General features: G+C 44.4%; 1 protein-coding gene across 5 annotated transcripts in view; it reads right to left on the reverse strand.

The window, feature by feature from the left end:
- The window catches only part of MACROD2 (mono-ADP ribosylhydrolase 2), a 3010403-nt gene that overhangs the window by 690115 nt on the left and 2297611 nt on the right, over positions 1 to 22677 (reverse strand). The gene's annotated exons all lie outside the window — the stretch shown is intronic.

Genomic DNA, 22677 nt, shown 5'->3' on the forward strand with positions numbered 1-22677 from the left:
TGTGTCTGCTGGGAACAGTAGTACACCGCTCGTTCAGCCACACTATATAGCATTCTGTGTACTGTTCTGTGTCTGCTGGGAATAGTGGTACACCGCTCGTTCAGCCACACTATATAGCATTCTGTGTACTGTTCTGTGTCTGCTGGGAACAGTAGTACACCGCTCGTTCAGCCACACTATATAGCATTCTGTGTACTGTTCTGTGTCTGCTGGGAACAGTAGTACACCGCTCGTTCAGCCACACTATATAGCATTCTGTGTACTGTTCTGTGTCTGCTGGGAACAGTAGTACACCGCTCGTTCAGCCACACTATATAGCATTCTGTGTACTGTTCTGTGTCTGCTGGGAACAGTAGTACACCGCTCGTTCAGCCACACTATATAGCATTCTGTGTACTGTTCTGTGTCTGCTGGGAATAGTGGTACACCGCTCGTTCAGCCACACTATATAGCATTCTGTGTACTGTTCTGTGTCTGCTGGGAACAGTAGTACACCGCTCGTTCAGCCACACTATATAGCATTCTGTGTACTGTTCTGTGTCTGCTGGGAACAGTAGTACACCGCTCGTTCAGCCACACTATATAGCATTCTGTGTACTGTTCTGTGTCTGCTGGGAATAGTGGTACACCGCTCGTTCAGCCACACTATATAGCATTCTGTGTACTGTTCTGTGTCTGCTGGGAACAGTGGTACACCGCTCGTTCAGCCACACTATATAGCATTCTGTGTACTGTTCTGTGTCTGCTGGGAACAGTGGTACACCGCTCGTTCAGCCACACTATATAGCATTCTGTGTACTGTTCTGTGTCTGCTGGGAACAGTAGTACACCGCTCGTTCAGCCACACTATATAGCATTCTGTGTACTGTTCTGTGTCTGCTGGGAACAGTAGTACACCGCTCGTTCAGCCACACTATATAGCATTCTGTGTACTGTTCTGTGTCTGCTGGGAACAGTAGTACACCGCTCGTTCAGCCACACTATATAGCATTCTGTGTACTGTTCTGTGTCTGCTGGGAATAGTGGTACACCGCTCGTTCAGCCACACTATATAGCATTCTGTGTACTGTTCTGTGTCTGCTGGGAATAGTGGTACACCGCTCGTTCGCCACTGTATAGCATTGTGCTCTGTGTCGCTGCTGGGAATAGTGGTACACCGCTCACCCGTCACTGTATAGCATTGTGCTCTGTGTCGCTGCTGGGAATAGTGGTACACCGCTCACCCGTCACTGTATAGCATTGTGCTCTGTGTCGCTGCTGGGAATAGTGGTACTGTATAGCATTTCTGTACTGCCACTGTACTGCTGCCAGTCAGCGTGTACTGTAAGGATAAGTGAAATGAGGAAGAAATCCGGTGAAAGAGGGAGGGGCAAGGGAAGAGGTGTTTCCCCTGACGGTTCACGTACAGGCCACAGGGGAGCACCCAAGAAAACCCACTCAATACCGCCCATGTTGTCCAGGACAACAACCCTCACAAATCCAAAAGAACAGGACCAGATAATTACTTGGATGACCTCTCAAGCGTCCAGCAGTGGGTTAAGCAGCACCAGCACATCACGCACGAGGTCCGAGTCCTCAGCCAGTTACAAGGAGCCAGTGGGCACAAAGCTGACACAACCGGCAGCGACACCACGCACACAACTGCCAGATAACCAGTCCGATGAATTACCTCAGGACACAATGGGGTATTCGCAGGAGCTATTCCCAGCCCAACAAACTTCCACCTTTCAAAGGTCAATGGAGGAACAGCCAGAAATGTTGTGCCTGGATTCACAACCGTTAACTGTGGGAAATGCACCGCGCACTGAAATACAAGGCGAGTCCGAAGAGGACTCGGAAACCCAAATCCCAGAGCAATTTGGGCAGGAGGGGTTGCAATTGCAGGAGGTCGGCCGACAAGATCTGGAAGACGACGTTGGAGTGTGCTGCGCAGAGGTTGTTGTGGGGAGCTCTACTCCACGGCGGTGGCCCACAATGACATATGACGAGTTTGAGGAGATGGAAGAGGAGGGTATGGACAATGTGGACAGAGACCCAGATTTTGTTTGTGAACGAGAACATCGCCGTCGTAGCAGCAGCACAGATGAGTCTGTTGAAGAACACACTGCTGCACGAGTTCGCCTTGTGCCACAAGGTAGGCGGCGCGCAATTTCAGGCACCACAAGCGTGGAAGTTCAAGTGAGAGGCAAAAGAGGAGCAAACAGAAATCGCCAGCAAGGAGGCAGGTGCTCCAAAGTCTGGGCTTTCTTTGAAGACTGCACTGAGGATGTTACCATGGCGATTTGCAAGGTGTGCAAGACCCGCCTGAGCAGGGGGAAAAATATTAACAACCTCTCCACCACCAGCATGAGCCGTCACATGCTATCCAAACATCCCACTCTTTGGGCAAACGCGTCAGGACAGGGTACCAGAAACAACACTGCCTCCCTTGGGTTCACCAGACTCACCACCAGACCCGCCTCAGCAGCAGCAGTAGCCCAGCCATTGCGTGGTTCACAACATTCACAAACATCAGACGACGCTGACACTGTCACTTTCCGGAGTAGTGCTCTTGAGGTCTCCCAGTGTTCATCAAACACAACAACCAACAGCCCTTCCGTGTGCAGCGCTACGGTTCAGTTGTCTGTGTCGGAGATGTTTGAGCGCAAGAGGAAATTGCCAGCAAATGACCCCCGGGCCGTGGCAGTAACAGCCAGCATAGCCAAGCTTCTGGCCTGCGAAATGCTGCCATATCGATTGGTGGAGACAAACAGCTTCAAGGGCATGATGTCAGTGGCCATCCCACGTTACGTGGTTCCCAGCCGCTACCACTTTGCACGCTCTGCAGTGCCTGAGTTGCATGAGCACGTGGTCAGCAAAATAACCCGAAGCTTGAAGAATGCCGTTGCCTGCAAGGTTCACCTCACCACTGACACCTGGACGAGTGCGTTCGGCCAGGGTCGATACATCTCCCTTACCGCGCACTGGGTGAACCTTGTGGAGCCTGGCAGCGATTCCTCACCTGCTACGGCACGGGTGTTGCCCACGCCACAAACAGCTGCACCGCCGTCCCTCCCACTGGATAACAGCAGCACCTACCTCTCTGACTCCTTCTCCTCCAACGCATCTCAAAGCTGTACCTCATCCGGAAACGCTAACCCAGCAGCAGTAGGATCGTGGAAGCAGTGCAGCACAGCTGTTGGCATGCGTCAGCAAGCGTTGCTGAAGCTAATCTGCCTTGGGGATAAGCAGCACACAGGGGAGGAAATTTGGAGGGGAATAAAGGAACAGACGGATTTGTGGCTGGCACCGCTGGACCTGAAACCGGGCATGGTTGTGTGTGATAATGGGAGTAATCTCATTCGCGCTTTAAGGTTGGCTAAGCTGACACACATCCCTTGCCTGGCGCACGTGATGAACCTAGTAGTTCAGCGGTTCCTGAGGACATACCCAGGCGTGCCCGATCTGCTGTTGAAGGTGCGTCGAGTGTCCAAACATTGTAGAAATTCCAGTACTGCTTCGGGGGCACTCGCCAAGATGCAGGAGCGCTTCAATCTCCCCCACCATCGCTTGCTGTGTGATGTCCCTACGCGCTGGAATTCTACGCTGCACATGCTAGCCCGCTTTTGCGAGCAGAAGAGTGCAGTGGTCCAGTACATGACGGCGCAGTACCGAGGCGCATCCGGCCAGCTGCCAAGCTTCTGTGGATCCGATTGGGCCAACATGTTGGACCTCTGCCAAGTCCTCCAAAATTTTGAGCAATCCACGTTGCTTGTGAGCAGTGACAACTCTTCAGTCAGCATTACCATACCACTGCTGTGTTTACTGAAGAGGTCGATGTTAAAAATCAAGGAAACAGCTGTCATGATGCAACTGGGGGAATCTGAAGGAGAAAACGATCAGAGTGATGGTACCAACATCAGGCCATCCGCCTCAGGGAACGCTGGCCCCAGCAGCTATGACGAAGAAGAGGAGGAGGAACAGCTGGAGTTGGAGCAGGAATTTCATGCCACCACTGACGAGGGCCAGAGCGGTGCACGTTGGACTTCCACAATTCAACGCGAATGGTCAGCAGAAGCAGACCAGGAGGAAGGTGACGACTATGATGCATCACAACAACTATCACAACGCTCACAAGAGGATGATGAGGATTCTGGTAGGACTCTGGCACACATGGCTCAATTCATGCTAGACTGCATTGAACGTGACCCACGCATTGTGCGCATTCTGGACAACACCAATTACTGGGTTTATACCCTTCTGGATCCACGGTACAAACACAATGTTCCAAAACTGCTTGAAGAAAGAGTCAGACAGGTCAAAATGGAAGAATACCAGCAGGCCCTTGTGGAGACTTTAGAGAGGAGATTGACATCCTCCCCCTCCTCTAGCCAGTTGTACGCAGACAGACTGACTTCCGCAAACCCAGGACGACCAGGAGGGCAGCAAACAACGCAAGCCGCAGCTAGTACCCAAAAGGGAATGGTATCGGCAGTGTCCTTGGAGTGGGAAAATTTTCTGACACCCATGCAGCCGCAGCCCACTGAACAGCAAGCGTGCAGATCCACCTCCAACACCGATCGCCTGGAGAAGATGGTCAAGGACTACATGTCAGATGGCGTAGCTGTGTCGAACCATCCATCTGCACCCTTCAACTATTGGGTATCGAAGCTAGACACCTGGCACGAACTGGCAATGTACGCAATAGAGGTGCTGGCTTGCCCGGCAGCCAGCGTTATGTCGGAACGCTGTTTCAGTGCTGCCGGAGGCATCGTCACAGATCGGCGTATCCGCCTCTCTACAGAAATGCAGACCGTCTGACTCAAATTAAAATGAATCAATCCTGGATTGGAAATGACTACGCAACACTCCAGGACCCCAACCAAGTAACATGACCAATGAACATCTGGGATGGTGTTGCGTTTCCGGGCCCTGTTTATTGAACCTCTCATCTGTATTACATTTATGACTGCATGGCGGCAAAAAGCATTGCTGCTATATCCGCACGCTTTTTGTCCACATGCAAGGCCTGGGTTGTTGTGTCTCACAAAGCGTGGCCTTCTCCTCCTGCGCCTGCTCCTGTTCCATCACGTCTGCTGCTGCTGGGTTAGCGTTGCCGCGTGGTCCCTGTTTATTGAACCACTTATCTTTATTACATTTATGACTGCATGGCGGTACAAAGCATGCTATCCGCACGCTTCTTGCCCTCATGCAAGGCCTGGGTTGTTGTGTCTCACAAAGCGTGGCCTTCTCCTCCTGCGCCTGCTCCTGTTCCATCACGTCTGCTGCTGCTGGGTTAGCGTTGCCGCGTGGTCCCTGTTTATTGAACCACTTATCTTTATTACATTTATGACTGCATGGCGGTACAAAGCATGCTATCCGCACGCTTCTTGCCCTCATGCAAGGCCTGGGTTGTTGTGTCTCACAAAGCGTGGCCTTCTCCTCCTGCGCCTCCTCCTGTTCCATCACGTCTGCTGCTGCTGGGTTAGCGTTGCCGCGTGGTCCCTGTTTATTGAACCACTTATCTTTATTACATTTATGACTGCATGGCGGTACAAAGCATGCTATCCGCACGCTTCTTGCCCTCATGCAAGGCCTGGGTTGTTGTGTCTCACAAAGCGTGGCCTTCTCCTCCTGCGCCTGCTCCTGTTCCATCACGTCTGCTGCTGCTGGGTTAGCGTTGCCGCGTGGTCCCTGTTTATTGAACCACTTATCTTTATTACATTTATGACTGCATGGCGGTACAAAGCATGCTATCCGCACGCTTCTTGCCCTCATGCAAGGCCGGGGTTGTTGTGTCTCACAAAGCGTGGCCTTCTCCTCCTGCGCCTCCTCCTGTTCCATCACGTCTGCTGCTGCTGGGTTAGCGTTGCCGCGTGGTCCCTGTTTATTGAACCACTTATCTTTATTACATTTATGACTGCATGGCGGTACAAAGCATGCTATCCGCACGCTTCTTGCCCTCATGCAAGGCCTGGGTTGTTGTGTCTCACAAAGCGTGGCCTTCTCCTCCTGCGCCTGCTCCTGTTCCATCACGTCTGCTGCTGCTGGGTTAGCGTTGCCGCGTGGTCCCTGTTTATTGAACCACTTATCTTTATTACATTTATGACTGCATGGCGGTACAAAGCCTGCTATCCGCACGCTTCTTGCCCTCATGCAAGGCCGGGGTTGTTGTGTCTCACAAAGCGTGGCCTTCTTCTCCTCCTGCGCCACCCTCCTCCTGTTCCATCACGTGTGCTGCTGCTGGGTTAGCGTTACCGGTCCCTTTTCCTGGAACCTCTTATATGTATTACATTTATGACTGCATGCCGACAAAAAGCATGTTACCTGTGCAAAGAAAACAGACATTTCCCGCATTTAAAAGACAGTTTTCCCTTTGAAACTTTAAAATCGATTTTCTCAAAAACTATAAGCTCTTTTTGCTATTTTTTTTTTCCTCTTGTACCCACTCCCAAGGTGCACATACCCTGTAAATTTGGGGTATGTAGCATGCAAGGAGGCTTTACAAACCACAAAAGTTCGGGTCCCCATTGACTTCCATTATGTTCGGAGTTCGGGTCGAACACCCGAACATCGCGGCCATGTTCGGCCTGTTCGGCCCGAACCCGAACATCTAGATGTTCGCCCAACACTAGGTGCTACCAGTATAGGTTAGCTAAGCATAGGTGTCGCCAGTATAGGTTAGCAAGGTATAAGTGCCCTCAGAATAGGTCAGGGAGGGGAAAACCGTGGGCACAGTAAGACTCAGCTGCGGGGAGGGGGGCTTGACTCCTCCCTCCCTCTCCCTTGGTCCCCACTCCACTGAAGAGTTATCACGCTGCTGGGAAATCTGAAACAACCCACCTCCTTCCAGGCTCCATGTGACGATCACTTGCCGCTGGGTTCCTCTCTCTGTCTGCAACTTCACTTAAAGGGGAACTGAAGAGAGAGGTATATGGAGGCTGTCATGTTTATTTCCTTTTAATCAATACCAGTTACCTGGCGGCCCTGCTGGTCTATTTCTCTGCACTAGTATCTGATTAAAACCAGAAACAAGCATGCAGCTAGTCTTGTCAGATCAGACTTATAAGTCTGAACCACTGAAACACCTGATCTGCTGCATGCTTGTTCAGGGGCTATAGCTAATAGTATTAGGGCTCGTTCCCACTATCGCGAATCCGCATGCGTCCAACGCATGCGGATTCGCACATGTAATGTGAGTGGATGGGGCTGTTTCCACTCCTGCGGTGGCGTTGTGCGTTTTTTGTTGCGGAGAAAAAACGCACAAAAGAGGCAACGATTTCGCCTGCGTCAGGAATCCGTGCGAATCGCCGCTAATGTATTTAATAGTAAAAACGCATGCGTTTTTTACATGCGTTTTTACCCGTGATTCGCATGCGGTTTCGCACCTTTTCCAATGTTATTTTGCCCTGGCAGTGTCATGGTTAATTTCGCATGGCACCCTGCCATGCGAAATCGCACGCGAAATCGCGGGTAAAAACGCATGCAGAAACGCATCCGCATGCGTTTTTACAAGCGTCGGAATGCCGGCGAATCGCAACAGTGGAAACAAGCCCTTAGAGGCAGAGGATCAGCAGGGCTGCCAGGCAACTGGTATTGTCTAAAAGGAACAGCCTCCATATACCTCTCTCTTCAGTTCCCCTTTAAAGAGGAACTCCAGTGAAAATAATGTAATAAAAAAGTGCCTCATTTTTACAATAATTATTTATAAATAATTTAGTCAGTGTTTGCTCATTGTAAAATCTTTCCTCCCCCTTATTTACATTCTAACATTTATCACATGGTGACATTTTTACTGCTGGAAGGTGATGCAAGTGGAAGGAGATGCTGCTTGCTTTTTTGGTAGTTGGAAACAGCTGTAAACAGCTGTTATTTCCCACAATGCAACAAGGCTCCCACAGTGTGATGTCAGAACCACGGTCCGGACATCACACTGTGGGAGGGGTTTCACCACAATATCAGCCATACAGAGCCCCCTGATCTGTTGGAGAAAAGGAAAAGATTTCTGATGGGAAAGGGGATATCAGCTACTGATTGGGACGAAGATCAATTCTTGGTTACAGTTTCCTCTTTAAGCTATTTTATGAACTGGGGCCTAAATGTGATTACTGAATCTTAAATATGTTAGATTAGTATTTCTGAAGGTGTCTAAAACACAAAATAGAGTATGTATGCTGCAGGAGAAAGACAAAAGACAGTATGTTTGTTAAATAAACTTCCAGCTTGCAGTTGCTTTTGAGTGTGGAAGTTAGAGATTTTCACTTCAAGAGCACAGGATGTTTATTTTTAGCTCTTTGCTGTGAATTATTTGGCACGTTTCATGTACAGATCTGATGAATCACTTTTTCTACACAACAAGTAGTGAGGTTGATACCAGTGTAATATCATATCATGTCTGCCAATCTCCACTCACTCCGTGGATTTTTCTGAGAAGCTTCTTGTTATATCACCTGCCAGATAAATTTAAAGGGGCACTATGGCAAAAAATTGTAAAATTTAAAATATGTGCAAACATAGACAAATAAGAAGTAAGTTTTTTCCAGAGAAAAATGAGCCATAAAATACTTTTCTCCTATGTTGCTGTCACTTACAGTAGGTAGTAGAAATCTGACAGAAGCGACAGGTTTTGGACTAGTCCATCTCTTCATTGGGGATTCTCAGCAAGGCTTTTATTCTCTATAAAGATATTCCCTAAAAAGAATTTAAACAATGATGCTGGCCAGCTTCCCTGCTCCCTACACAGTTTTTTGGCAGTTGGACGGAGCAACTGCCATTCACTTAGCGCTTTTGAAAAATAAATAAATCCCTGAGAATCCCCCCATAAAGAGATGGACTAGTCCAAAACCTGTTGCTTCTGTCAGATATCTACTACCTACTGTGACAACAACATAGGAGAAAAGTAATTTATGACTCATTTTACTCTGGAAAAAAACGTACTTATTTGTTTATGTTTGTACATATTTTAAATTTTACAATTTTTCGCCATAGTGCCCCTTTAATATAGAATGGAGGAAATAAAAGTAGTGATTTCTATAAGATTTATTTAATAATAATAAAGTCCAACAGGTTATGTTAAAGAGATTCTGTAATGAAAAAAGTTCCCCTGGGGGGTACTCAACTCAGTAGGGGGAAGCCTCTGGACCAAATTGAGGCTCCCCCCGTCCTCTTGTATCCCACGCAGGTCTCGCTGCAGCCCACGGAACGCACAGCCGACAATTTGTCAGGCTGTGCAATATTTCCCTTTTCTGGCTCCAGCAAGGGCGCTGTTGCGGCTCTTCCCATGTAGATAGGTGAAAATAGCCGATCTCCGTCGGGTCCACTCTACTGCGCAGGCGACTTGCGCCTGCGCAGTAGAGCGGCCCAACAGCGATCGGCCTATCTCCGAGCGGAGAGCCGATACTGTGCCTGCACTGTAGCCGAGAAGGTAAATATTTACATCCCTGCTGTTCGGGGAGATCATTGCCGCCATCGTGGGACACAGGAGCACGGGGGAAGCCTCGATAGGATCCGGAGGCTTCCCCCACCCGAGGTGAGTACCCCCCAGGGGAGCTTTTTTGTTACAGATTTTCTTTAAGCTGTAGGCTAACGCAACGAATAAGAGGTCTGTACTTACATGTTTCACTATTGGAAGAATGCTGACATTTGTGACTGGCTTAAAGTGGGATGAAACTTACAGTTCATCGATGGTTTAAAGCATTAAACACAGCATACAGATAATAGGCAAGCAGTTTTGTCTAGTTTCCAATTTACTAAAAGAGTTAATAAATAAAACGTCTGCTTCCCCTAGAAGTGAATTGATAAGATTGTTGTTGCTGTCCAAAATGATCAGATTGTGATCAGATTCGATGAGAGGGATGTTTCTGTTGGTCGATCAGGTGACCAGTGTATGGCTTCCATTAGACTGCAAATAACTGCTGAACACAGAGGGATCTAATGTCTGGCCATACACTGCACACAGATTCTGAATCAATTTCAGCATGAAATCTATTCAAAACTTGTGGAGCTGCCACTTGCCTAAATGCCCCCAGGCCTCCCCCCATTCGGGATCCCGCGGCCAGCAGCAATAACATCAACTGTCCACCGGAGCGAGTCCCCGGGTCAGGGCTGTCGCTTCTCCATGTCCTCCTCACTTCCTGTCCTATCCTGTGGCAAGCCAAAGTTCAAACCGTAGAGGGCACTCCGGAACAGGAAGTGAAGAGGACATGGAGAAGAAGCTCGAAGAAGTGACAGCAGGGACCGGGGACTCGCGCTGGCGGAGGTGTGATAGTATTGCTGCCGCTATGCTGCGTTGGTCGCCGCCGAATCGAACGCCACTAGCGACGTGCACCCGACCCGCTGACGATCAAACAAAATTTTCCGTCTGGACCGGTCAACTGAATCGACCAATGTCAGATGGAAATCGTTGAACGGTCAACTTTTGCATTGAAGATTTCACAGCAGATTCGATCACAGTGATCGAATCTGCTGTACATCGATGGGAATTCAAAAAAGTATATGGGTACCTTAAGCAATGTAGGCAGGCTTTTGATGTATCCAGGGGGGAAGCAGAGAACTTCATCTGCTTTAGTTGCCCTGAAACCATATAATTACAAGAAAATCTGATAACCAGCAAGGTTATCAGTTAGCTTCAATGAAGTGTAAATATGCCTTTCAGTGCTATATAATTATTTTATTTTCTGTTTTTTCATTTCTTGTTTGTTTGTTTTTTTGCTGTTTAATAGTTTAGAGCATGAATTTTATTTTGAATTTCATACCACTTTAAATGTCCTCTTACAGCATATACCGGGAATGGATTACTGAATCGATTTCATGCTGAAATCGATTCACAATCTGTTTGCAGTAAAGGCAGCCATACGATCCCTCTCTGATCAGATTCAATCAGAGAGGGATTTATCTGTTGGTCGATCTGATGGTAAATCGACCAGTGTATGGCCACCTTTAGACTCAACCCACTTTTCTGAATATTAATCCCAGCCACCCAGTAACTAACTGTGCAAAGTTTGAGAACCCTGCCATGAACAGTGAAGAAGGGCTGGAGTTTATATTTTCCCAGGGAAATCGGTTTCTGACTCCACCCACTTTTTGTAATCTTGACACACAGTCACTCAATGACCAAGTATTGAGCTTTCGGGTTCCTGGCATCAAAATGGTGTGAATGGAAGCATTGTATCCAGCAAATAAATCTGATTGGCTGTTTTTGGGTCCGCCCCTTTAGTGTTTAGTTAATTTGAACACCAGTCACTTAATGACCGACTGTAATAGGTTTGAGGCCTCTGCCATCAAGAGTGTAAGAAGGGCAGCAATGTAATTATTCCCCTTGAAAATCAATAGGTGTGTTTTGATTGGCTGTTGTAGACTCCACCAACTTTTCTGAATATTAATCCCAGTCACCCAGTGACCAACTGTGTCAAGTTTGAGGACCCTGCCATTAACAGGGTAAGAATGGCTGCAGTTTATATTTTCCAATGTAAAAAGTTAGTTGTTTTTGGCTCTGCCCACTATTTCTAACCTTGACATACAGTCACTCAATGACCAAGTTTATGAGCTTTGGGGTCCTTGGCATCAATTAGTTGCAATTTCCCATTGAAATTAAACAAATCTGATTGGCTGTTTGTGGCCCGCCCCCTTTTCAGAATTTAAACCCCAGTCTCCCAGTGACTGACTACCAGATTTGAGGCCTCTGCCATTAAGAGTGTAAGAATGGCAGCAATGTAATCATTCCCCTTGAAAATCAATAGGTGAGTTTTGATTGGCTGTTGTAGACTCCACCCACTTTCCTGAATATTAATCCCAGTCATCCAGTGACCAACTGTGTCAAGTTTGAGAACCCTGCCAATAACAGAATGGCTGAAATCAATCTAACAAATCTGGCTGTTTATGGCTCCACCCCTTTAGTGAATTTGGACCCCAGTCACCCAATGACTGTTTTAGGTTTGAGGCCTCTGCCATTAACAGTGTAATGGTAGCAATGTAAATATTCCCCTTGAAAATCAATAGATTCATTTTGATTGACTGTTGTAGGCTCCACCCACATTTCTGAATATAAATCCCAGTCACCCAGTGACCAACTGTGTGAAGTTGGAGAAACCTGCCATTAACAGTGTAAGAATAATGTCAAAATAAAACTGGGCTTAGGACGTAAAATGCAATCTCAATAAGTGGAGCGCAATAATAAAAAGTCACTTAAACTTCAGGGGATTAATAGATAAAATATAATCGCGCTACAATCTCATAGTCCCATAAGATGTAGAAAACTTCCAGGTAATCTTCCAGGACAGCTCATCCACGGCAACTGTGTCCACACTTAAAAGACAAAAAAGAGTTCCATAGGGTAGTACTTCACCAGCAATCGCTACACACCAAGGTGGTTTCCACACCCCGTTTACAAACACCGAGTGTAAGGCACCCCCCCAAACAGCCCGCACTCACCCAGTTAACCTCTTCAACAAGAAGTATATATAAGCACTCAAGGGGGGTCAATACATCAGGTTCAGCGATGAGCCTTATCTTTAGAAGAGGCCCACTACAGACCTCAAATCCAACCACTAGGACTCAAATGGGTATTATATAGTGAAGTAGAGTTTAATAAAATAGAAGCAAAACTGTATTGCACTTACAAACATCAGAGGTAGGAAAGCGTTATAACAAGTGGTGTTCCTGGGACATCGCTCCCAATGCATCCGCCTCTGCCTGTTCATAGAAAGCCAAGCCGCGCTGCCATAGACAGATCCCTCTCCTTGCACCTCTCAAGGCTCCGCCCATTAACAGTGTAAGAATGGCTGCAGTTTATATTTTCCCATGTAAAAAGTTGTTTTTGGCTCCGCTCACTATTTCTAACCTTGACATACAGTCACTCAATGACCAAGTTTATGAGCTTTGTGGTCCTTGGCATCAATAAGTTGCAATTTCCCAATGAAATTAAACACATCTGATTGGCTGTTTGTGGCTCCGGCCCCCTTTCTGAATTTGAACCCAGGTCACTAAGTGACCGACTGTACCACGTTTGAGGCACCTGCTATTAACAGTGTAAGAATGGCAACAATTTAAATATTCCCCTTGAAAATCAACAGGTGAATTTTAATTGGCACCGCCCACTTTTTGTAACTTTGACACACAGTCACTCAATGGCCAAGTTTGTGAGCTTTCATGTTCCTGGCATCAAAAATGTGTGAATGAAAGCAGTTTATCCACCAAGGAAATCTGATTGGCTGTTTGTGGCCCCACCCATTTAGTGAATTTGGACCCCAGTCACCCAATGATCGACTGTAGCAAGGTTGAAGCCTCTGTCATTAACAGTGTAAGAATGGCAGCAGTTTAAATATTCCCCTTAAAAATCAATAGGTGAATTTTAATTGGCTGTTGTAGGCTCCACCCACTTTCCTGAATCTTAATCTCATTCACCCAGTGACCAAGTGTGCCAAGTTTGAGAACCCTGCGATTAACAGTCTAAGAATGGCTGCAGTTTACATTCTCCCATTGAAAACGAATGGCTGAAATTTGATTGGCTGTTTTATGCTCTGCCCACTTTTCCAGGATTTGTAACCTCAGTCACCAAGTGACAAACTGTGCCAGGTGTGAGGACTCTGGCTTGATTACTGTGAGAATGGCAGCCTTTTCCATTTTTTCCATTGACATGAGATTGATGATATATGAACTGTCTCAGGCACTCTAGCTGAACTTGTTAACTAAGAATTTACGATACATCTGGGTCAATCCTAAATACCAGGTCTGTGAGCAATCGAGTAAACAAGGATCCTTATCTTACCCCATTTAGATGGTCTGTTTGTATTAAGGCATCTTAATGACGTATTTATGCTTGAAAAAAATATCTGTTTTCCCTTTTGATGTTGCATGTATATAAGCTGTCTGTACCACCAGCTTGCAAACTAACAGGATGTAAACCTGACGAAGGCTGCAAGGCCGAAAGCTTGTTTATTCTTATTTTGTTTATTCTTATTCATTTGTAGTTAGCCAATAAATGGTATCATCCTGATTTAAAACTTCTTGATTTGCTGTTTGTATCTCAGCTCAGGTAAGCAGAGGGGATGCGAGACCCCCAGAACATATCATCCCAGGTAGTAAGGGATCCGTGTACCAAGTTTCGTACAAATCGGTCAAGCCATTTTCGAGTGATCGCGGCACATATACATCCAGGCCTGAGTCTGGCAGGCGGAGGGTTAATGGATTCACCTGTGTGGATTTGCATAAGTACCTGCATCAGTCAGGATTCAGTGGGCTGTATGTGGAGCAAGCAGGCTCCGGGAAGGCTGTGTAGCTAAGAGGGCTGCCAGGCCTGTAGCAGCAGGGGAGCTGCTGATGCGGAAGTGCTGGAGAGGAGTTGGACTCCAGTACTGGAAAACCAGGAGAAGCCTGGGAAAGGTGAGTGGCACCAGGACTGCCATTAGGCCCGTGGCAGGGTGTCACTGGAAAGCCAGTGTGGCTGAAGAAGGCTGTATAATTTTGTGCTGTGCCGACAGTGTGATTACTGCATACTCAGAGTGGTCTATTTTGTTGCTGTTTATGGACATTGTTTGACTGACAATAAAGCGGAATTGTTTTATTTTTTACCCTAAAAAGGCTCACTGGCTGGTGTGTTATGACCCTTGATGCTGCTGACCTACTCTACCATTGAGTTAAAAAACCCCAGAATATCACAATATATATATATATAGATATATAGATATAGATATATATAGATATATATATAGACATATATATATATATATATATATATATATAGATAGATATATAGATAGATATATCTATATATAAACACACACACTGTATACCTCTGGTTCGCTGATCTGTCCATCCCTTTGGCACGGTACACCTGCTGCTGCAACCGTCCTTCTAGCAGGCTTTTTACAGGAGCAGCAATCTGCCTCCCTACAAAGGCAGAGAGGGGACGGCACTTACCCTCATGCTCATGGAATGGTTTAGCAACCCTGCCTTGTGAGTATAATTTACTACCACAGCTTTCTCCAACTTATTACTACACACTGCACCCCATTGGGCTCCTGGAGTCTTTGTGTTGCTTTCCTCTCCTAAAGCATACCTCTCTTCTACACACTTTTTGTAAGTGCAAACCCTGAGAAATGCTGCATTATTTCATACAAAAGGACAAATAACCATAAAACACTGTATGAGTCAGCCAGCTCTAAAAAAAAAAAAAAACCCAACAAAAACAAAACAGAACAAAAAAACAACGTGAAAAGTAATCATAAAATATATTTTGAGACCAACAAGACCACACTGCAATTTTAAGGAAGTAATAAAGGCGTTAAAAACAATCACAGCATGCTCACCTCACCTACAATATTTAGAAGCAAAACTGCTATACTAATGGATCTGGGATAAACATCGTCCTGTGCTCAGTAAAGCTGCAGCTGGCTATGGAGATGCCGGCTTCCCTTGAAGTTTTCATTAAACAGTGTTGCTGTAATAAGCTGCACGAGTCGGAGCATGTGGATACGTTTTGATTTTGTACAAGGTAAACATCCCATGGTGAAGAAAGATTGAAGATGTCGTTTCTTCTCTTGCAGTGTGTTTGAAGAAGTTTAATTAGATGAAAAATCTAAGTGTAGCGTTAAGAGCTGGAACTCACTTGTGTTCTTTTCCCAAGCATCAGCGAGGTGTTTTTTGTCACCTGTCGAAGCCGCGGTCATCAATAATCATGCGATTTATTTGATGTGCAGAATCACGTAAAAAAACGCCTGTAGTCTCGTAGCTGTTGCTATACTAAAACTACCAGCATATTATTTAATGAGAGACGGCTGCTGAAGTTTATTTCACATTAAGTTTAGCGCAAGCATTTCCTGTTACGCAAATTATACCAAGAACTGAAACCATAACTGACCAATACTGAAAGCTTGGGGATCAGTTAGGGTTAGGCATGCGTACATGCAAAATGGCCGCTGCTGAAATGTACAATATTCTACTACGGGGGACGGGGATAGTAGTAATTCCAATAGTAAAATATCAGTACATTTTACCAATAATTTACTATCGCTAAACCTAACCCTATTCTAATACGAGCCCTCTGTCTACCAATACCTAACCGTAACCTATCCACCAACCAATGTCAAATCCTAACTAACCCCCCAACTTTACCGAATGCTTACCAACACCCCAGCAATGCCTAATCAGTATGTACTCCACCTATGCCTAATCCTATCTGTCCCCACTGCAAACTCACTGATAATCAAGCCGCCGTCACCGCTGTACATGAAAAATATTTGGCACAACAGAATTTTGCGTGCCTTGTAGGCATGCTTGTTAATATCGGCAATTAAGGAAAATCTGGCGCCCAAATTTCCCATAATTGCTAATATTAACATTGGCACCTATGGTGCTGCCAAACTTCCGCTGTGCTTTTGGCACCAAAATTTCCTATCACCTTGAGGACTACTAAGGTAGATACTTTGGGTCACTGAAAAAGTATATACAAATGCACGACTCATTTCATAAGCATCCACCTGCTTTTTCAGGTCAACAAAACAGCGTCTCAACTTGTAAATTGGCTCAGCGAGCCTCAGTCTTTGGGGCACCTTCCTCCCAGTATAAAGAGGCTTGAAATTGCAGAAAACACAAGATTTAGCTTGAAATCGCTGCAGCAGTTAAAATATTTTAGCAGCTCATTGTAAGAGCTCCTCTTCACTGGCAGAAAGCAATGGAGAAAATAAATGATGTGTGTATGAACCGTCTAGTATCCTCCAAGACACGTACATTTCTTCATACCTGGAATCTTGGTTAGGCTCGCCATATGGATCATATTTAAGGAACATCAATAAAGAATTTTGAGAAGAACAAAAAAAAAATTAGCAGCAACTTTTGCTATGGTTAGTATAAATATATATGCAGGTAAACTTTTAAACATTTTTTCTTTTCAGAATAAAAAAAAAAACTGAATGCATTGTACTTCAGAATGTACATATCTCTAAGTAAACAGGCTTGAGATTCATTCCTCTTTCTCTCATTGCTTTGCTTTATTGTCTGCTGATAAATACTTACAGAATGCTTGTAAGTAAATAGTACGTTTGTTGGTTCACTATGTTGGCAGAACTTTGGAGAAATATGGATAACGTAATATTTGTTTTATTGAACTGTGAACTTTAGTCTCACAGTAAAAGTTGTAAAGTAAAAAACCAGCAGTGATGAAACACAGTGGTAAACATGGCCCTGTCACAACCTTTTTTTTTTTTTTTTTTCACAGGTCTTTTATACAAAATGAACATATATTTAAAAAGAAAAAAAAAGTTTACAGAACCTGAATAGCAGTTTAAAGGAGCTTAACCATTTCAGCATTTGGATATTTTTCACCTTATGGACAAGAGGAAGTTTCACCTGTCCGTGCCCCTCCCATTGATTCCCCAATAACTTTATCACTACTTATCACAACAAAATTGTCTATACCTTGTTTTTTCCGCCACCAATTAGGCTTTCTTTGAGTGGAACATTATGCTAAGAATTATTTTGTTTTAAAGGCATTATAATGGGAATATTAAGAAAAAAAATGGAAACAAAATCATTATTTGTCCGTTTTCAGCCATTATCGTTTTAAAATAATATATGCTACAGTAATTAAAATCCACATATTTGGCCATTTGACCTGGTTATTGCAAAGTTAAAATTATATCCCTAGTATAATGTATGGTGGCAATATTTTATTTGGAAAAAATGTGCATTTTTTCAGTTTTACATCCATCACTAATTTTTAGCCCATAATCCTATACAAAATGCAAGTGTCCCTGCATCATCAACTGAATGGTTGTGTGTCCCTGGCTTTTTTGTACTGAGCATGTGCACAGCCAGGGCAGTTAGGAAACAGGGCTGGGTCTGACAGTTTGCTGTGTGTGGTTCACAGAGGTTCTCATCGCATTGTGGGAAATAACAGCTTTTTCCAACTGCCAAGCAAGCAGCTGCCTGTATACATATACTTCAGACAGTGGTATAGAACGAGCAAGCGGGACGAGTATGTGCGCGCGTTGCGGGGGGGGGGGGGGGGGGTTGATAGCGGCTGTGACCTAGTGCCTGTTTTTTAACGGGTGGCCCTTTTTACTAGTCCTATATAATACTACCTAAGTGTATCTGCACCCTGTCCCTGTGTGTGTGTGTCCCTGCTTTCAGACCTGACAGTTTGCTGTCTGTGAACCTCATTGTATTGTGGGAAATAACAGCTTTTTCTAAGTGCCAAGCAAGCAACATCTCCCTGTGTGCATATACTTTGGACAGCGATTGGGGATGGGCAACTGGGATGCGTCTATGCACGCACTGCGTGGGGGGAGGGGGGGATAGCAGCCGTGGCATCATTAGGAAGTAATACGTTGCTACATTGTTATTAAGGAAGTGACACAGGCATCAATGGATGCCTGCGATCACGGAGGCCTAGGAGGGAGATTAATGAATGGGAACTCCTATTCATAAATCTAACGATCGGCATTGGGAAGTGGCAGAAATCAGCGATGGGAGGAAGCGCGTGGCGGCCCTATTTAGAAATAAACATGGTTTTTGAACCAAAACAGTGTTCATTCTCGGCGGACATGTACAGATGGATGCAGTGGACCTTTGTCCCTTGCAGCCAATCCCCCACAATCCCCTGCATATATATGGCCACACACCTGAAGACTAAGGTGCATTACCCTGTTTGACATTCTTTATTTGAAAGTAAACCACTCCAACAGTGATGCAGACTGACATAACAAGGCATAGTTGCTTGTATAAGGAGTTCTCACCTTCAAACAATGTATTTATCATTGAGGTTAATGTCAAAATGGGTAAGGTGAAACATTCAAATGACTTTGGATGAGGGATGATCGTCTGTTCAAGAAGAGCTGGTGCTAGCATCTCTGAAACAACAACTCTTTTAGGATTTTCTCACCCAACAGTATCTCGAGTGTTTAGAGAGCGTTAGTTGAGGAAAAAATTTTTTAAGCAATAAGCACTACTATGGTCAAAAAGGAAGGTGAACATAAGAGGTGAAAGCTGAGTAGCATGCATAGTCCCCAGCAACAGAAGGGCAACAACATGACAAATTACAACTGAAGTCAATGCAGGTGCATCACAAAGCATATCCCAGTGCACAACAAGACGTACTTTGCAAAGGATGGACTTTAGCAGAAGGAGACCATCAAGATCGACTTTGGTACCATTGAAAAAATATGAAAAAAAAAGACTGTCGGGTGCTCTTACCACTATGCACAATCGGTTTCAAATTGGTTTGAGGAACATCAATAAGAGTTTGGTCTGCTTCCATGACCAGCCCACTGACCCCAATCCCATTGAGCATTTGTGGGAAAAACTCAATAGCTCACTTCAAAGCTTGGAAATGCCACTATCCAATCTGACCCAACTTGGAGCTGCCATTATGTCAGCATGTGCCAATATTCCTCAGAAACGGTATCGGCATCTTTGTTGAGTCCATGCCAAGAAGAATATTGGCTGTGATCAGAGCTAAAGGTTGACTCATTATTAGAGGGTGTCACTAATTATTTAGCCACTCAAATCAGCTCATAGCATTTTTGTTTGGTCACATGAGGCCCTCTGTAAATCTAATAGTTAACTTCATCTATAAGCTATTCCTTGTATAAGAAAAATGCAATTAAACATTTTATAATAAACTGTATATTACACAAAGTCAGTTTAACATTTTTGTAGACTTATACTTTTTGTGGCTGATCTATAGAAATTGAAATAATGATTTGAGAAATGATTTACATTTACAGCTAGCAATTTTTCTTTCCAGAAAGTAACAATGCAATTTAGGAAACACTGTAATTAAAAGTTGTCTCTTGCTGGAAACTGATGTCCTAAGCAAGTTTTTTCCATAGCTTGGCCTAATCATATTACAGAGATCAGTTTGAATGAGCTATTAGAGAGATGAATTATGTATAAAGAATTCAAAATGACAAAATTAACACAAATTACATATACAGTTTTCAGCAAATAGCACAGTTGCTCTAAGTATTTTGCAGGTTAGGACAAAGAATTCTTGAAACAGTTTTATTTATTAAAGTCTCTGCAGGCTTAAAAGGATGCTGTGATCGCATTTCACTAATTTTCCACTACTGTCTCCATCGTTATTTCTATGTGATCTGATGGCTGTACGGTGCCTTTTGTAGTTAAGAAAAAAACGGGCTACAAAGATCGTTGAATTGCTGGATCACAAAAAAAAATTGCATAGCACCGCAATTGCTGTGATTTTTTTGTCCTTTATTTTGTACAGGAACTCAAGTGCACAAAAAAAAATTAGCAGGATCAATGTTTACAATTGGAAATTCCATTGATTTAAAAAGAACCTAACATTTTGTGATCCGCAAGCAATTGTAATTGGATCACAAAAAGCTGCTATTAAAAAAAGGGCCAAGAAAGCCTCAATTTATGTCCAGGGATCTCCAAGTATGTCCAATGAGGTCATCATAAGGCCTGTTACACATGACATATCTGTGCACTGGAGAGAGGATATGCTTACTTGACCTGGCAGTGTGTCATCAGTACAACACTGTGCATGGTATTAGGTAAGCTAGCTGTAGGCAGTTGTGTTAAGTGATTAAGAGGACTAATCTGGTCGCCATTGGGGTAACATAAGTGACAAAGCTTCAGACTGATTAGTGGAGGTGCCCTAGTTGATTGTTAACTATGTCACATTATATGGATGAGAAGTGTAATGTCCTAACTTCTCAGAATGACATACCAAATTTTAGGTGTTCAAACTCATGCACAGGCACTTGTATCAACCTGAGGAAACTGGAAAGGACCCATGAAACACGTTGTCTAAAGTGCATGAATAAACCACATCTTTTCCATTATTATTGGTTTATCCTTCTGAGAAGGAAAGACATTAAACTTCTCATCCATATAATGTCACATAGTTAATAATCAACAAGGGAGCCTCCACCAGTGTTTTCTACCACAGTCCATACTACCAAGGGGTTTATAGTCACGACTCGCGGACCCTACAGTCCGCCTCACAACAACTAATGAGAGTGACCAACAAAACGACCAGCATCTGCACCAACAGACCTAGGACACCGAATGGGGACGGTTATATTCCTGCAGGCTCAGACAATGGTTGCACCCTTGTGAGTATAATATGTACATGTGTCTATATCTCTTTGTCCTACGATACTGCACGATTGGGCTCCTGGTGTCTCTCATTTTCAGATACTTGGAGGTTATGGGTAACCATCAAGGATCAAAACTCTTTCAGACTAATAAGGGTAGCATGAGCAGATATAGCTGGAGGCTGATGAAGATAATGGGAATCTATGAGATGGCAGAGTAGATGTTTCTTTTTTTTTTCCTCCAAAATTAAAATGCTTTCTATAAAACTTTTTTTTTCTTACAGTTTAAAACTGCATTACTTGCAATTCCATTATCCTGGAATTCATCTGCATTTACAATATCGCTATAGGACACTATTGGCTTTAACAGGAACCAAATAAGTTATACAACTCCACCAAGAAAGTAAAAATGTAATAGAATATATGGGGCAATAACTAAATTGCCGACTCATACATAATATTAATGGGCTTAGCTCATATTAAAAAAGATGTTAATTGCTGAAACACCATTTGCATCTTATTATAAAGAAGGTCAGTTCTGATTAGTGCTATGCTAATGTAACATTAACTGATGAACCTCATTCTGGTAAGCTTAATCACCCTCGTAGAACCTCTCCAAGTGTATTCCATGGATAGCCAGACCCCCATTCCAAAATAACTCTACATTGTGAGCTCCTAAAAGCCATCATATGAATTTAAATCTATTGTTCTATGGGTAATAGTGTTAAAATCCGGTTAAAAGTACAGCTCTAGTTATACCGTCTGATAACTTAGTAAGCCAAAATGTTATTCTTTTGTGTCAAACAATGAGGTTAGAATGAGCCAAAATACTGTATATGCTTTACTTATTTTACCTCCATTCTCAAGTACTAGCAAAATACTGCTATTAATAATACAATTTACATCCTCATTAAGAAATGACTCATCAATCTACGTTTCACGAGGTTGCTCAGTTGCCGATGAATTCAGCTGTGGCAATTTCAGCCTGGGTGGCACCCTGTATAACCCTAAAGCAGAGCAGGTTCACCCATCAGGCAACCTAGGCAGGTGCTTGAGGCCAAGTGGGTGTCCTGCCACCTTCCCTGACCTCTCTCCACTTCAGCTTATCAAAAGGATAACCAGGGGATGCCAAATCTACTACCGTGTAGCTTAGGGTTTCATTACATCTTAATCCATCTCTGCCCTAAAGACTGTTAAAAAGAACCTGAGGTGAGAGGAATATGGAGGCTGCCATATTTATTTCCTTGTAAACAATACCAGGCAGTTGCCTGGCAGCCCTGTTGATCTTCTGGCATGATCATAGATTCCACCTTGTTGCAAAGCACAGCACCCACTTGTGCAGGTGGGCACAGGAGCTGATCACACCCCTCCCCCCACACGGCCCTTTATGGTGCTCGGCTAAAAGGTAGCAATTCAGAAATGTTCTAAATGAACTCCATAATCTCTGAATGACTAGGGTTGGAGAAAGCTGGAGAGCAGCGAGACCCTGTGTGATCCCATCAATCCTGGACTGGACTCTTAAAGGGAACCTAAACTGAGAAGGATATATGTTTTTACTTTTAAAATAATACCAGTTGCCTGACTCTCCTGCTGATCCTGTGTCTCGAATACTTTCAGCCACAGTCCCTAATCAAGCATG

The sequence above is a fragment of the Hyperolius riggenbachi genome, chromosome 4 (assembly GCF_040937935.1).
Source record: "Hyperolius riggenbachi isolate aHypRig1 chromosome 4, aHypRig1.pri, whole genome shotgun sequence".
NCBI lineage: Eukaryota > Metazoa > Chordata > Amphibia > Anura > Hyperoliidae > Hyperolius > Hyperolius riggenbachi.